This window comes from Pleurodeles waltl, chromosome 5, assembly GCF_031143425.1.
Source record: "Pleurodeles waltl isolate 20211129_DDA chromosome 5, aPleWal1.hap1.20221129, whole genome shotgun sequence".
Taxonomy (NCBI): Eukaryota; Metazoa; Chordata; class Amphibia; order Caudata; family Salamandridae; genus Pleurodeles; species Pleurodeles waltl.
In genome coordinates this window covers 51,494,005-51,509,925 of record NC_090444.1, presented here as the reverse complement: position 1 = coordinate 51,509,925, position 15,921 = coordinate 51,494,005, and positions in this window count along the sequence as shown.

Below are 15,921 nucleotides of genomic sequence, written 5' to 3'. Positions count from 1 at the left end.
CTGTGACACACTGCATGCAGATGTGCAATGTCCACAATATTATGCACATGCACTGGACACATCAGATATTGATTAAAGAGATGACAGGGCAGTGGCATCAAGGGATCAGTTAAGGCTATATGACACAAATGAGCACATCAGTCACAGATTATGATCCTGCCGCCAATGCAAATTGCATAGTAATCATTGGACATGGCTTCAAGAAGCTGCATATTGGCTGTGAGGTATGGTTTGCCCCCATCACATGAAGTCCATTGTTATAGGGAGTGAACACCAGGTCATACTTGTTTCGGAATCAATACCAGCCCAGGTGTCCAGTTATGGAGTGACTGACAATACGCAGGTCCCCGGCTCTGCAGGCTGTGTAGACATACCTACATAATACACCATGTCCAAAAACATCACATGCATCACAGTACATCATGTAGCCCATAGCAAATTGACATTGGCTTCCTATGTGCAAGAGCTGAGTTGCAGAGTGAGTCATTACTAGCCTTCAGAACAACAGTCCAACAAAGCCATATGGGGGCAGAGAGCACTATACAAGCACAAAAGGAGCACAAATTGTCCCAACCAACACATACAACATGCATTCAACCCTACAGCTGTTATGCAACCACATGTGACAACAAATGACAGATATCTAGTGGCATCTAGTGGCAAGATTAAGTGAGGGATGGCTGTCAGAACACCTCACCTAGACGTGCATCAAATGAAAATTGGTTTAGGGAACACAGTGCACACTCAACAAATTGTCTCAGTACTGCAAACTTGTCAACTGACATCTATACATTACCATTGACTCTACCATTCATGCACTTGCAGGGCTTTGCAGACACAATCATACAAACTGGGCTTCAGCCTAAGATGATGAAAGATAAAATAAGTAGGGATACAGAGAAAAGTGTGCACTTGGTGCATTTACCTGCTCCATTGGTGTACCATAGAGCTGTTCATACAGGGGTAGGACCTGCTCCACCATCTTCTCCAACTCTTTGGGTGAGAAGGCAGAGGCTCTATCACCTGTGGGATGCACCATGATTGCTCCCAGAGGTGGTACACAGCAGCTCAGGTTGTGGAGGTGTTGCTGGCAGCAGTATCAGGAGTCAAGAAAGAGAATCAGTAGAACATGGCAGTCAGGTCCTACATGTATGCAACCAACACTGCTGGTGGATGCTGCCATTGGCCCAAGTCCGCACAGGCAGCAATATTGTCCTATAGCAATGTCCGCCACGGTGGCAACTGCCCACTGCAATGACAACTTCTGCCGGCAGTCACAGACAGTTCCTAATATCCAGTGGAGTAGGTCAGGCATTTTAGAGGTATACAATGCAATTACGCTTAATATTTTGATACGTCACAAGCATGAAAATGATGTGCTTGCAAATATTGTGTGCTGGGTGTAGGAAAGTAGCCTATTTCTAGTATGGTTACCCCCTACGTTTGCCTGTTTGTCAGTGGGTTGTTCACTTAGATCCTGCTAAACAGGACCCCAGTGATTATGCTCTCTCCCTGTTCACACATTTGTCACACTGATGCCTCTATGTAAGTCCATAGAACATGGTACCCATGGCATTTGGGCACCAGGGGATCCCTATGGGCTGCAGCATATATTAGACCACCAATAGGGAACCCATTCAAAGTGTTCTGCGGGTCTGCCATTGCAGCCTACGTGAAAAGGTGCATGCACCCTTTCACTGCTACTTCAATGCACCAGGTCACTATAAGTCACCCCTTTGGCAGGGCCTCCTAGCCCAGATCGCAAGGTGCAAGTACCTGTGTGTGAGAGCACCCTTGCACTAGCAGAGGTGTCCCCACAAACCCCAGCTCCATTTTCCTGGACCTCGTGAGTTCGGGGATGCCATTTTATGCGCGTACTGGACATAGGTCACTACCTCTGTCCAGCTACATAATTGTAACTCCGAACATAGGCATGTTTGGTATTAAACATGTTGGAATCATCCCTCAATACTTTTGCAAGTATTAGTTATATGATTCTGTGCACTCTGGGGGCTCCTTAGAGGCCCCACAGCATTGCTCCTACAGCCTTCTGATGTTTTCCAGGCAACCCAAGCTGCTGACACCTCCCAGACAGGTTTCTGCCTTCCTGTTGCTTTAGCAGCTCAAGCCCAGGAAAGCAAAACAAAGGATTTCCTTTGGGAGAGGGGTGTTATACCCTCTCGCTTTGGAAAGAGGTGTTACATGGTTTGGGAGGGGTAGCCTCGCCAAGCCACTGGTATACTTTGAAGGGCACATTTGGTGCATTCCTTGCATAAACCAGTCTACACTGGTTCAGGGACCTACAGTCCCTGCTTTGGCATGAAAGTGGGCAATGGAAAGGGGAGTGACCACTCCCCTGTCAATCACCACATCAGGGGTAGTGCCCAGACCTCCTCCAGAGGGGAGGGTTCCTGTGTTTTACCATCTTGAATCCCTCTTTTGGGTGGTTACTCAGATTTGGCTTGCAAGATTCCAACAGGATTCCTCAGCAACCTCCACTTCGACTTCTGATTGAAGAAACTGCATCTGGACTCTCCAGAACCCAACAAGCTACAATAAAGACATGTAGGACGCTGGCCTGGTTTGTAGTGGGTACCAAAGGTACTTACACCTTACACCAGCTCCAGTTATCCCTTATTAGTGTATGTAGTCAGTGTCTAGAAGCCAGGGCTCTCTAGTGGTAGTATGGATGAGCAGCCAATGACTAACTAGGAGACATGCAAAGCTCATGCAATATCACTACAGTCATACAGTACTTACACACATGAAAGAGAATACTCAGTGGTACAAAACTAAAGGTACGTTATTTTGGTAACACACTTGCCAAAAATACCATAGAGACTATACTCCCTTAGGATCTATGTAATATACACAATATATACACTAGTATCCAAAAACAAGCGAGTAAACAGTTGGAAAACAGTGCAAATAGTGAAAGTCACAAGAAAAAGATTTTGCAACAACCAAAAGAGACTGCAAGACACAGTAGATTTCTGGACCTGAAGACCTGTGGAAGAAGGGGATCAAGTCCAAGAGGCACAAAGAGTCCAGGAAGAACAGGAGCCCCTGATAACCTGGATGATGGTGAACCACCGGTGAAGAACAAAAGTCAGTACTGCACCCAAGAAAATGGGCTCCTGGCTGGTACAGATGATGTCCCACGCTGGCTGGATGATTGCAGTCTGGTTTGCGTCACTGGATTCCGCCAACAAGCCTTGGCAAACACAAAGCTTGTGATTGGAGGAAAATGGCACTGCCTGGGACCAGGAAGGACCAGGTCGACTCTACCCATGAGGTGAGTCAGAGGGGGCCCTCAGCAGTCCGGAGAGCTCTCAGAAGACCAGGCAGCATGACTAGGAGTCCCACAAGATGAGGACAAAGAAGGTACAAATGGAGGCCCATGCAGCACAACAATAAAGTGTCCCACGCCGGTGGAGAACGTCGCAGGAAGCTGTGCGTCACCGGAGGGAGTGCTTGGGGCCGGAGCTGTGCTGTGCATAAAGAACTTCATGGAAGGTCACACACCAGCATTGGCAAATGCAAATCACACAGTCAATGGGGGTAATGTCTTGCACGGGAAGGCAAGCTCTTACCTCCACCAAAGGGCACAGCTGGACTTCAGGACCATCTGGACCACTTCAGTCCACCACCTGCGATGCTGGATCCAAGCACTTCATCAGGAGAGGGGACCAAAGCCACTGGTGGTCGATGCAGAGGGTGCCTGCAGGAGCAGGGGAGTGATAACTTCACTTCACTCCTATGGAGATTCCTTTGCTCTTCTAGTGCAGGCTAAAGAATGGCTGCCCTCTGAGGATGCACGACTGGAAAACATTTGCAGTTGCTTGCAGGAGCTGAAGATACACTGTTGTAGAAGTCATCCTGGCTTCTTTGTTGCAGTTTTGTAGAGTTCCTGAAGGTCCAAATGCAGTTTCTTTGGTGAAAAGGTGAAGCAAAGGATGCAGAGGACTCCTGCTGGAGTTTTGCAATTTGAATCTGAAGAACCACCCAAAGGAGAGACCATAAATAGCCCTGAAAGGGGGATTTGTCACCTAACAGGTAAGCACCTATCAGGGGAGGGCTCTGACGTCACCTTCTGGCATTGGCCACTAAGATGCTCCCAGAGTTCCCTTCCCATCTTGAAAACAAGATAGCAGAGCCCAGGGACCCTCTTGAGGAGCTCTGAGTACCACCCCTGGGTTGGTGATGGATATGGGAGTCATCACTCCCCTTTCCTTTGTCCAGTATCATGTCATCTTGTGCAATCCATCCATTCTCCCTCCACATTGTGTTGATAATGATTCTGTTTGCCCTGGACATAGAGGCCCCCATTACAACATTGGCGGTAAAAGCCACTTACCGCCGTGCAGAAGACCGCCAACATACCGACGCGGCCGCGGAATTCCGCCACAGCTATTATGACCCACATTTCGGAATCCGCCAAAATTCAGACACCCACACAAGTCCGCCACAGCCTAGGTCAGTGATAAACTGGCGATAACAAAACCTCCACCGTCACGCCAACAGAAAAACGCCCACAGTATCACGACACACGAATCTACGTGGCAGTCTTTCAACTGCGGTATTCCATTGGCGGTACACACCGCCGCACTCAAAATACACACACTCTTACAAAACACAACCACATTGGACAATTCCAAATACACACACCTGACACACATACACACACCACTCCCACACACCCATTACAATATAAAACACACACCCACATCACCCACAAACCCCTACGACAAAAAATCCAAAAGAAGGCCAGAGAGAGACACTACCAGTAAGAACAACAGCATCCACAGGCACACAACACCATCACCCACAGAACTTCCACGCACCTCATACAACACACCACTACATATCAGCACACTTATCACCACACACTCCACCCCACACATCACCTACACCACCCCATGGCACTGCAAAGACACCCCAGGTTCTCAGAGGAGGAGCTCAGGGTCATGGTGGAGGAAATCGTCTGGGTAGAGCCACAGCTATTCGGAGCACAGATGCAGCACACCTAAATAGCAAGGAAGATGGAGCTATGGCGAAGAATAGTGGACAGGGTCAACGCAGTGGGACAGCACCCAAGAAATCGGGAGGACATCAGGAAGAGGTGGAATGACCTACGGGGGAAGGTGGGTTCCGTGGTCTCAGGACATCACCAGGCGGCTCAGCGGACTGGCGGCGGACCCCCACCTCCTCCCCCACAACTAACAACATGGGAGGAGCAGGTCTTGGCGATTCTGCATCCTGAGGACCTCGCAGGAGTAGGTGGAGGAATGGATTCTGGTAAGACATATCTTAATTTATTACATCCCCCACCCTGCCTGCATGCCAGCACATACCCCCACCCTCACCCCCCGCACCCCAACTCCTCACATATGTCCCAACATCACAAACCACCCATCCCAACACCAAGCCCTGCATGCAACAACAAAGCATGGACACCCATCACTCAAGCATGCCCACTGCACATACCCATACAACCCCCTAAACCATCATCACACAAGGTCCCACACAGGACACGGTCACCCACCCACTGCACACCATGACACACACAGATGCAATAACCATCCTTTTATACCCCTGCAGGACCCCTACCCAACGTCACCGGACAGGAGGGTCCACACATGTCCACACCACCAACAGAAGAGGCCCACATTGATGACAGCAGCTCTGTCCAACTGGATCTAGATGACCAGCCCGGCCCATCGGGGACCTCTGGACAGTCAGTTCCCCTCACCCAGTCACAGGCCACCACAGACCTACCCCCTCTGGAAACACCGGCACAGCACCCACCCAGCGGGCCCATACCTCTGTCCCCAGGACACGTCAATCAGCTGTGTGTCCACCACTACAGGGAACCCAGGATAACCCACCACCCCAACAACAACAGGGACCTGGGGGCAGTAGCAGTGGGCACACGGTCCAGGGGACGGAGGCACAGGAACACAGTTGAACTGCGAGGGCTGCTGTGCGACAGGGAGCGGACAGGCCAAGGGAACCCACTCTCCACGAGGCCCTCTCCTCCATCATGGGAGCCTACCACCACTCCCAGGAGACGATGGCAACGGTACTGGCCAAGTTTCTGGAGACCCAGCGCCTTCAAGAGGAACAGTATATGGTCTTCAGGGAGGAACTCAGAACCATCAGCTCCACCCTGGGCACCATCGTAGGGGTTCTGAAGTAAGTACTCAACACCAGGAGGGACACTGTGGCACTACAAGGGGCCCCTGACACTAGCATGGATGATGAGCTGCCCACCACCTCCACCGGCGCTAGTGGACAGGACGCCCCCGCCACAGGACCACCACACAAGCACCTCACCCCCTGCAGAGGGAGAACCACCCCGCAAACGGTCCCTGAGATCCAGGACAAAGACAGAGCACGATGCCAAGACCCCGCCAAGAAATGAGACCACCCTGATTGTCATCCTACTGTCCCACTTTGTCACCCTGTCTATACTTAAACTGCCCCTGCTCCACTTCCTATGCCCATATGAGTAATGCATCTGTGAGACTAATAGACTGGACTCTGCCATGGACATTCCTCCGCCATCACCCCTCACCATTTCACTACCCCCTCCAATATTGAGCACTTAAATAAACACACTTAAAGCACAAAACAATCTGGAGTCTGTCTGTGATTTCGATATAGTGTTTTAGCAATTACAGTGACAAAATGCTCTTTCAATTGTAATGTACCTATGTCAGACAGCTCTAGTCCATGAGGAATCTAAGCAGATGGCACACAGTGGGACCCACATCTGTGAAATCGTAAGGGAAAGTGACAACTCAGTGACCATAAAATGGGTGAAAACGACAGACAGTAGAGAGGTAGTAGTGTTAAAGTACATGTAGTAGGCAGGTCTGTACTCTTACCTGTGTCTCACTAGAAATATTGCTGGATCACTGAGTCCCTGTTGTTGATGTCTTCCTCCTCTGCTTCCTCGTCTTCACTGTCCACAGGCTCCACAGCTGCCACAACACCGCCATCTGGACCATCCTCCTGCAGAAAAGGCACCTGTCGTCCGAAAGCCAAGTTGTGAAGCATACAGCAGGCCACGATGATCTGGCACACCTTCTTTGGTGAGTAGAATAGGGATCCACCTGTCATATGGAGGCACCTGAACCTGGCCTTCAGGAGGCCGAAGGTCCGCTCGATCACCCTCTTAGTTCGCCCATGGTCCTCATTGTAGCGTTCCTCTGCCCTTGTCCTGGGATTCCTCCCTGGGGTCAGTAGCCATGACAGGTTGGGGTAACCAGAGTCACCTGCACCTGTACACCTGTTCACTCCTGTTCACCCAAAGCCACATGGGTCCCACCAGGGGATGTGTCCCTGGGCATAGAAATCACCTTTCACTGTAGGCAAATCCTCCACCTGAGAGAAAACGATGTAGCTCCGCATGTGTTTCAGAAGGGCAGACAACACTCTGGACAATACGTTGGAAACATAGGCTGGGACATCCCTGATGCTATGGCCACTGTTGTTTGAAAAGACCCACTTGCAAGGAAATGGAGCACTGACAGCACCTGCACTTGAGGGGGGATTCCTGTGGGATGGCGGATTGCTGACATCAGGTCTGGCTCCAACTGGGTACACAGTTCCTGGATTGTGGCACGGTCAAGCCTGTATGTGATAATCACATGTCGCTCCTCCATTGGTGACAAGTCCACCAACGGTCGGTACACCGGAGGATGCCGCCATCTCCTTACGTGTCCCAGTGGATGGTGCCTATGAAGAACAACAGCAAGCACAGAGTCAAACAACTCAGAGGTACGTAGCCACAGTTTACACAGAACACCATTCCTACACAAAAGATGTTGTTCAGGCGTTGTAGTTCCAAATATTCAAAGAATCACTTATTTATAAAATAAAATGCAGAATCCAAGGTCCAAAAGTGATGACAAGAGAAAAAGAGAGTATCAGCCAACACGTGATTCGCCCCCTCTGGCTATATATAAGCCGGGGCTTTCTCAAGGCACGAGAAGTAAGGCAAACATATATGGGATGAAAACTGAAATAGTCATTTTCTTATTTAGAGTGCATGGAATCAAAACGCCGTACAAATACGGCCAAAAACAAAGAAAACGGGCTTCTTTCATTAATCTGCACCTCCTGGTTGTTTGTGTAGATTTCCCCTTATGCGGGGGGTGTTCTTCAGCTACAGAGGCAGGGATGTCTGAGGCAGTTCCTTCCACTGGCAGGGCCTCCCTTTCACTGGCTGCTACCTAAGCCAATGTAAAGGGTCTGGTGTTGTTCACAATCCCTGCTCATGCTGGTGTTCATGTCCCTCAGCACCCCTGTTATGGAGGCCAAAGAAGCATTGTGGGCCTCCCACTGTTGCAATATTTCATGGTGGCAATCCCTCTGCAGTTTCTTGATCTCCCTGAGTTTGGTGAGTAACTGGCCCATTACGCCATGGGATTGTTGGTATGCTCCCAAAACTTTGGTGATGATGTCCCGGCCAGACCCATCCCCAGCAGCCTCATTTTGCTGGCCCACATCATCCCTCCCATGCACACTACCCCCAAGTGCCTGCGCCCTTGGCACAGTTTGGCCCCCACCACTGGGTCCAGGTCCATCATTGTCAGAGCTGTCTAGTTGTATTACAGGTACCTGGACTGGGGGGGAAAACATTGTTGAATCAGTCATCTGGACCCAGATTTGGGGGCGTATAGTTGCCTGTGATGTTGATGCAACAGGGCTGGGAGGAGTCGATGTGGTCAGGGTGAGGCTGACGGTTGTCATCTGTCCAGGTTTCCCAGATTGGCCAGCACCATCCTCAACGTCTACATTTCCAGTATTGGTATCCTCACTGAAGGCTTGATCCATAGGGGGAGCAGCAGTGTCTTGATAGGTGGCTGTGTACCCAGTGGTTGTGGGTGAGAGAGAGGGGATATTTCAGTTTATATTGTAACATGAACCCCCAGCAGTTTACAGTGACATTGGACTAAGGCCATGTACACATTGAATTTGCATTTTTGCCTTATGTGAGACGCACACCTGGTATCAACTGAATAGAACTGACATTTGGGGAACAGTGCAAATCCATTTCAAGTCACCTTGCTACAGGATGTCTGAGTGTTCTGGTACTTGGATATCTGTTCATGGACTCCTACCTTTCCAGCAGTTCAGTCAAAACAGTAAATGTGCATGATGTGGCTTAGATCATCCTATGACCTAGTGTACAGTTATGCGGACAGACCTGGATCCTTGTTGTTGCATATCTTAGTTGTCATCAAGTAGTCAGTGCACTGTGAATATGTGTGCTGCCACAAACATTTAGGTGATGCATCTTGGTAGCTTTGAGTTGTCCTACATTCATTGAACACATAGGTTTAGTTGTCCTCCCTGTCCACATTATTTTCATCTTGGCTTATCTGTTCAAGATGGATCTAGTTGATTAGGCACATCACAGAGTATAAAATTATCTGCATGTTGCACGCTCCCAGGTAGGTGACCTGCATTTGTGATGTCATTGTGCATAGTGTCCTGGTTATTGGAGTTAGAGGTACTGTTCCTCCTTGGATTTAAAGTCATGTTACACCAAGTTCTATACACAGCATACATAAGTCATCCTCTCAGGTGACTAGACTTTCATAGCAAGTTGATGCAAATAGATGTTAGAACAGATGCACAGTGAGCTTGTCATTTTGCATTGAGTAGACAGTGCCTGCTGACCTTGGCATTGCTGTTGTTGTCTGTCCTAGCCACCCACATGCAGATATCTCCATGGGTAAGTACATGGGGAAGGCTGAGTAGAGGGGGAATGGTCCTAGGTGCAATGAACACAGTACTGGCTGAGTAGATTGAAATTACCAGTGTCTGCTGGCCTTTGCATTGCTGTCTTGGCCTGTCCTAGCCACACCCTATACAGTTACCATCCCCATGGGAGAGTACATGGCAAAGGCTGAGTAGAAGGGGAATGGTTGTAGGAGCAGTGAACAAAGTGTTGGTTGAGTGGAGTGACATTACCAGTGCCTGCTGACCTTTGCATTGCTCTCCTTGCCTGCCCTAGACTCACCCTATCCAGTTGATATCCCCATGAGTGAGTGCATAGGAAAGGCTGAGCAGAGGGGGAATTATCATAGTAGCAGTGAACACAGTATTGGCTAAGTGAGTGACATTACCAGTGCCTGCTGAACTTGACATTGCTGTCTGGGCATGCCCTACCCACACACTGTATAGTTTGAATCCTCTCAAGTGGGTAAACTCCAATGTTGAGTTGACAAAGGGAGTGATTTGGATTGGGCTACACTGTTCCGGTCTTAGTGATAGTGGAACAGTGCCTGCTGGGAGGTGTAGTGCTGTAAATCCCTGTACTACACCAACTAAACAGAGATGTTGTTCCCCCAGGTAGGTGTGATTGGCATGTAAGAGGTCAGAGTGGGATTCATGGACAGGGGGACACTGGACTGCTGTGTGGTGTATAGGTGAGGAAAGGTGATCAGTGAGCATGCATGCCAATCCATTTGGGTAGGCAAATGTTGTTGATGTGACTTACCCGACTGAAATGCACTCGGTTCTGCTTTTAGGTCAATGTCATCGAGATGTCCTGTGGACCAGCCGAAGAAGTCTTTGGAGCTAGTGCAGGACCACTGCAGGGAACCACTTGGAAAAGCACTGCACAGGCCTACTTCAAGGTGATTCTTGTGGGTCTGCTCGGACTGTAAAGGTGTCAGGTGGTGGACGACCCTTAGAGCACTGCTGGTTCTCTGGTTTGCAGAGGACAGGGATGCCATGTGCAGAGCAGATAGGTCAGTCAAGAGTTGTGTGCAAAGGTGATCTTCGTACCAGGAGGAAGGTCACTTAGAGGGTGGATTTCTGGTCAGCAGGGCCTCCGAGAGGGGCGGTTTGTACACATCCTGAAGACCCTCAACTAGTCCTTGCTTCTGGGCCTTAGAGCATCTGGAGTGGACTTTTCTTCTGGTTGTCCAACGTTGGGGGTCAGTACCATTGGCTAGTGCATGATTCAGCCACTGGAGGCTGCAATGAAACCATACTTGGAACACCTGCAGGGTTTTGTCCTCTGAGTCTGATGGGTGGATTTTGGTCTGACTGCTGTTTCTGGTTCATTAGTCAGTGGTCGATCAGTGAACAGGACTTCACTGGTTTCTGAGTCTTGTTTGAAGGAAGTGATGCCTTCAATTTAGAAGGAGGTGATTGGCAATTTTCAGACTGTTGGAGGTCCTCTGGGGCTCATTAAAATATGTCCGATGTCCAGTCGACCCCCTCAGCAGTGATTGCTGAGTCCTGGGTGCAGCAGGCAAGGTATGGTGCATTTTCCTTTGTGCAGCAGAACTTCTGTTCTTGAGCCTTGGGTCTTCTTTGTCACTGGCCTTCTTGTGTCTATAGAATCTGATCTTCAGGTCTAGGGAGGCCCACTAAATAGTGCTTTTTGTGGGTGTTTAGGGGAGTTCCTAGTAGTGGTCAATGGGCTATCTACATTAGGGTGCCACACCCAGTATGTGACCACTTCATGTGGGAAATGGTCACATCTCTAACCCTGATAGTCTATTTTTCTACCAAGCAAGATGGATATATGCAATCATGCACTAACTCAATCACCCATATGCCACTCATGCATTCACTCACACACCCATATATGAACTTATGCAATCGCCCATACGCCACTCATATTCTCACTTGCACACTCATACATGCACTCGTGCACTCAGTCACACACACATACACCACTCATGAGCTCACTCACCCATACATGCATTCATGCACTCAATCATCCATAAAGCACTCATACACTCAGTCAAATACACATACACAACTCATGCACTCACTCTCTCATGCATACACACAGTGATGCACTCTATCAATCACCAATACAATACTGATGCACTCACTCATACACCCATACATCCACCCATGCACTTGTGAGAAAGTGCCTCTTTTGACATGGTTAGCCCACCAACTTTATGCCTGGATCATTATGTGATTTTGAACTGTAAGTGTCCTAGGCCCCTGCTAAACAGGGTCCCAGAGCCAGATCTCTTTTCCAAAACTGGTAAGGTGATTGACACTTCAGCCACCCATGTGAGTCCCTCGTAAATGGTTCCCCTGGTACCTAGGGAATGGGTACTGAAGAGGCCCCCCCTAAAGCTTAAGCACCAATTGTGCCACTCCAGGAAGCCCCGACCACCTTCATGTATAATGCCATTGCAAGAGCTTGACAAGGTGTTCTCTAAAGTTGCAAATTCAACATGGCACCATTACCCTTAGCTCTGCATGCACTATAGGTCACTCCTCCGGCAGGCCTTACAGCCCTAAGGCAGGGTGCACTATAATGTATGTGAGGGCCTATTTGTGGAGGAGCACCTATGCTCCCATTGTATCTCTACCAAACTCTCAGATATTGTGAGTGTACAGGGAAGCCATTTTAAATGCATGTGCTGGACACTGGTCGATACGAGCTTCCCAGCTACATGAAGGTTTCTCTAAACCCTGGGTTGTTAGGTATTAAACAACTCAGAATAATAGATACACACTGATCCCAGTGGGGTTTATTATAAAATGTACCCAGAGGACCCTGTAAATCCTAATAGCACTGGCATGATTGCTGACTGGTCCTGACCAGCCAGCCACCACCAGACAGGATTCTGGACTCCTGAGGTGAGAGCCTTTGCTCTCAGGAGCCAGAGAAAAAGCCTTTCCTGGGTGGAGGTGTCACATCTTCCCCCCCAGGCAGGCACTCTGCTCCAGCAGTCAGCTTCAAAGGCCTTACTGCCTTTCAAATCTGACCCCAGCCTCTGTTGCTTCCAGCAGAAGGCAGCCACCAGCTTCACCCCCACTTTGGGTTGGAAGACAGGCAGGATGACTACGTAGAATAGGAAGAGTGGCCATCCACAGCCTGCCCCACCTCTAAGGTGTAGCAGGCAAGGTGACTACTCCATTTTTCTCCATCTCGGATGGTAGGAAAAATAGCCTACCAGGTCTATGGATATGCCCCCCTCCCACAGTAGATGGACACAGAGGAGCAGATTTAAGCAAAGTGCGCTGCACTTAGTGGGGCGCACCACTTTCCTTGAGCCCCTTAACACCCCCTACCACCACCATGTGTGTGCCGTATCTAAGATATTGCGGACCATGGTGCAGGGTAGGGGGCAATAGCGTCATTTTTGTTGATGCTATTGATGTACTCCGCAGGAGTAGTATCAAAATATTGGCGCTACTCCTGTAGAGTAGATAGGGGCCCATTAGAAATAATGGAAGACCCCTTTTAATGCCTGCTCTAAGCATTTTTTAAAAGTGCTGTAAATAATGATGCAAGGAAATCTGTTAGATTTCCTTGCGCCATTTTTTCAGTCCCCCTAGTGGTGGATTACCCCCTTTCCATACATTATGCCTGCCACAGGCATATTATAGCACACAGGGTTTCAAAGGGAGCAATGCATTCATTGTGCCACTTTGTAAGTATGGCGCAAGGATTTTGGTCACTTTGAACCACATTAGCATAAAAAAATGACATTAATGTGGTGCTAGGTGGCGCTAGGGGATTATTAATAGCCAGCTCTAAGGTAGGTAGTACATTGGCTACCATCGGGTTCCCCTCTAACGCTAAATTCAGTATTTAGGTGGCATCCCCTGACCAAGACTTCAGATTCAATGAACACAAGAAGACCCAGGACAAAGACAGACCCGAAGCATGAGAACCAAAGCCCTGCTGGACAAAGCAAAACGCGTAAACCGTGCCTGCTGCTCCAAGGACTCACCCTTCGTTGCTAAGGTGTCACCTGGAATACCTGAACTCTAAAAACCCCAGAGCACCTCCAGCATTCTACAAATCATCTTGAGGCTTCCTCTGAGTGAAGGTAACATTCACCTGCATCCTGCAGAAACAAACCCATGAAGTCCAGTTGACCAACCTGCCGCTGTCCAATGACTCATGAAAACCAACATCTATGCAGTAGCATGACCAAACTTGGTCCAGAGCACCAGGCCGACACCATACAAGGTCTGATGGCCCTACAACCTTCCAACATTGCAAAGTAACATTACCCAGGCTATGGGACCCTCAATTGATTGCAATAAGAACCAGAATCCATTCTAGACTCCCAAAAGCACAGAATTGAGCACCCATTGACGAACTTCAGGTGAGTGACCCAGATGCTGAAGAACAAGTTTCTGAGGGACCCAGCTGATCTGCAATCCACTCTCAAACTGCCTGCTTGTGACCCCAAGGACTCCAAAATGCATGATACCATGCTGACCTATCTATGCTGCACATGGCCTCCCTGGCCCCTAAATCACCCAACCAGCTAAGCTCCTGTGGTCCCCAAGCTCTTGTGACCTCATCCCTCCAAGACAACACCTTGGACTTACCTCTAAGTCCATCTGTGCAGTGTGTTTCCAAGTGTCTTATTCTCCTTTGCGCATCAGCTCCAGGATATTCAGCTGCTGCTCCCGGCCACACCAGGACCTGCCTAAACTTCTCCTGGTGGACCAATAGATCTTTGCACGACCACAACCTAAAAAAAAAAAAGGTGACACTTGTGAGGGCATTGCCTGATTTTCTAGGCGTTTTTCTATTTTCTCCCATTCATTTCTATGGTGCGTAATTGCGCATAAAAACATTACATTTATCAAACATTGACAATTCATATGTAAAAAAAGTTCTTACCTTGTAACAAAGTTCTTGGTCTTGAAAATTATGTAAAAATACTAGTCATATTTAGCAATTGGTATTGAGTTATGTTGCTTCATTTATTGATTTATTTATTTATTGATACTGGGGTATCATACATGCTTAGCACATCTCCTGGATTAGCCTAACTGCTCAACCACACTACCACAAAAATAGAGCATTAGGGGGCGTATTTATACTTGTTTTGCGCCAAATTTGCACCATTTTTTTTACGCAAATTCGGTGCAAAACTAACTCCATATTCATACTTTGGCGCTAGACCCGTCTTGAAATGGGTCCCCCTACATGACACTGGGTGCAATGGCCATGCCCAGGGGACATTGGTCCCCTGAGCTGGCCATTGGGGTGCTGGGCATGACTCCTGTCTTTTACAGGAGTCATGTGGTATGGATGGTTTTGCATCAGAAAATGATGCTAGGCTGGTAAGAGTCATTTTGTTTTACTCTATCCTGCCTTACGTCATTTTTTGGTGCAAAACCCCCTTCTCCCATACCGCCACCCCCACCCGGCAAACATAATTTTTTTTTTACGCTAGCCCACCCTTTGCACCAGCTTGCACCATTCCAGAAATATGGTGCCCAACTGGCACCCAAAAATGGTGCAAGCCGGTGCCGAACTTTTTGTTGCAAAACTGCATTAGTGCAGTTTTGCACCAAAAAGTATAAATATGCCCCTAAGTGATCTAATTTTACCTCTGTTTACCAAGGTGGTTGATTGAACTCCATAGAGAGTGCACATAATTTTCATTCAATATATAGAGAAACTGCTACAGCACTCGGTCAATCACTTATACACCATTCATGCACTCGCTCAGTCAAACATGCATACACTCATGCACCCAGACAATCACCAATACATTATTAGTACACTTTCTCACTCACTTATAAATACACTCATGCACTCACTGAATTACCCATTCAGACATACAGTCAGTCATCCATACACCACTCATCCATTTACACACTCAAAGATACAACATTCAGGCACTCACTAACTCATCCATACATGCACTTATGCACTCATGCACTCATGCACTCTTTCTATCACCCATGCACCACTGTTGCACTCACTCACACATCCATAATGCACTCATGCACTCAGACAATAGCCCATACACCACTCATGCATGTACTCACTCACCCATAGATGCACTCATGCACACACTCACTCACCCATACAGTACTCATATACTAACTCACCTATACGCACACTAATGCACTGATTCTCTCACCAATATATACATTATTCAGTTA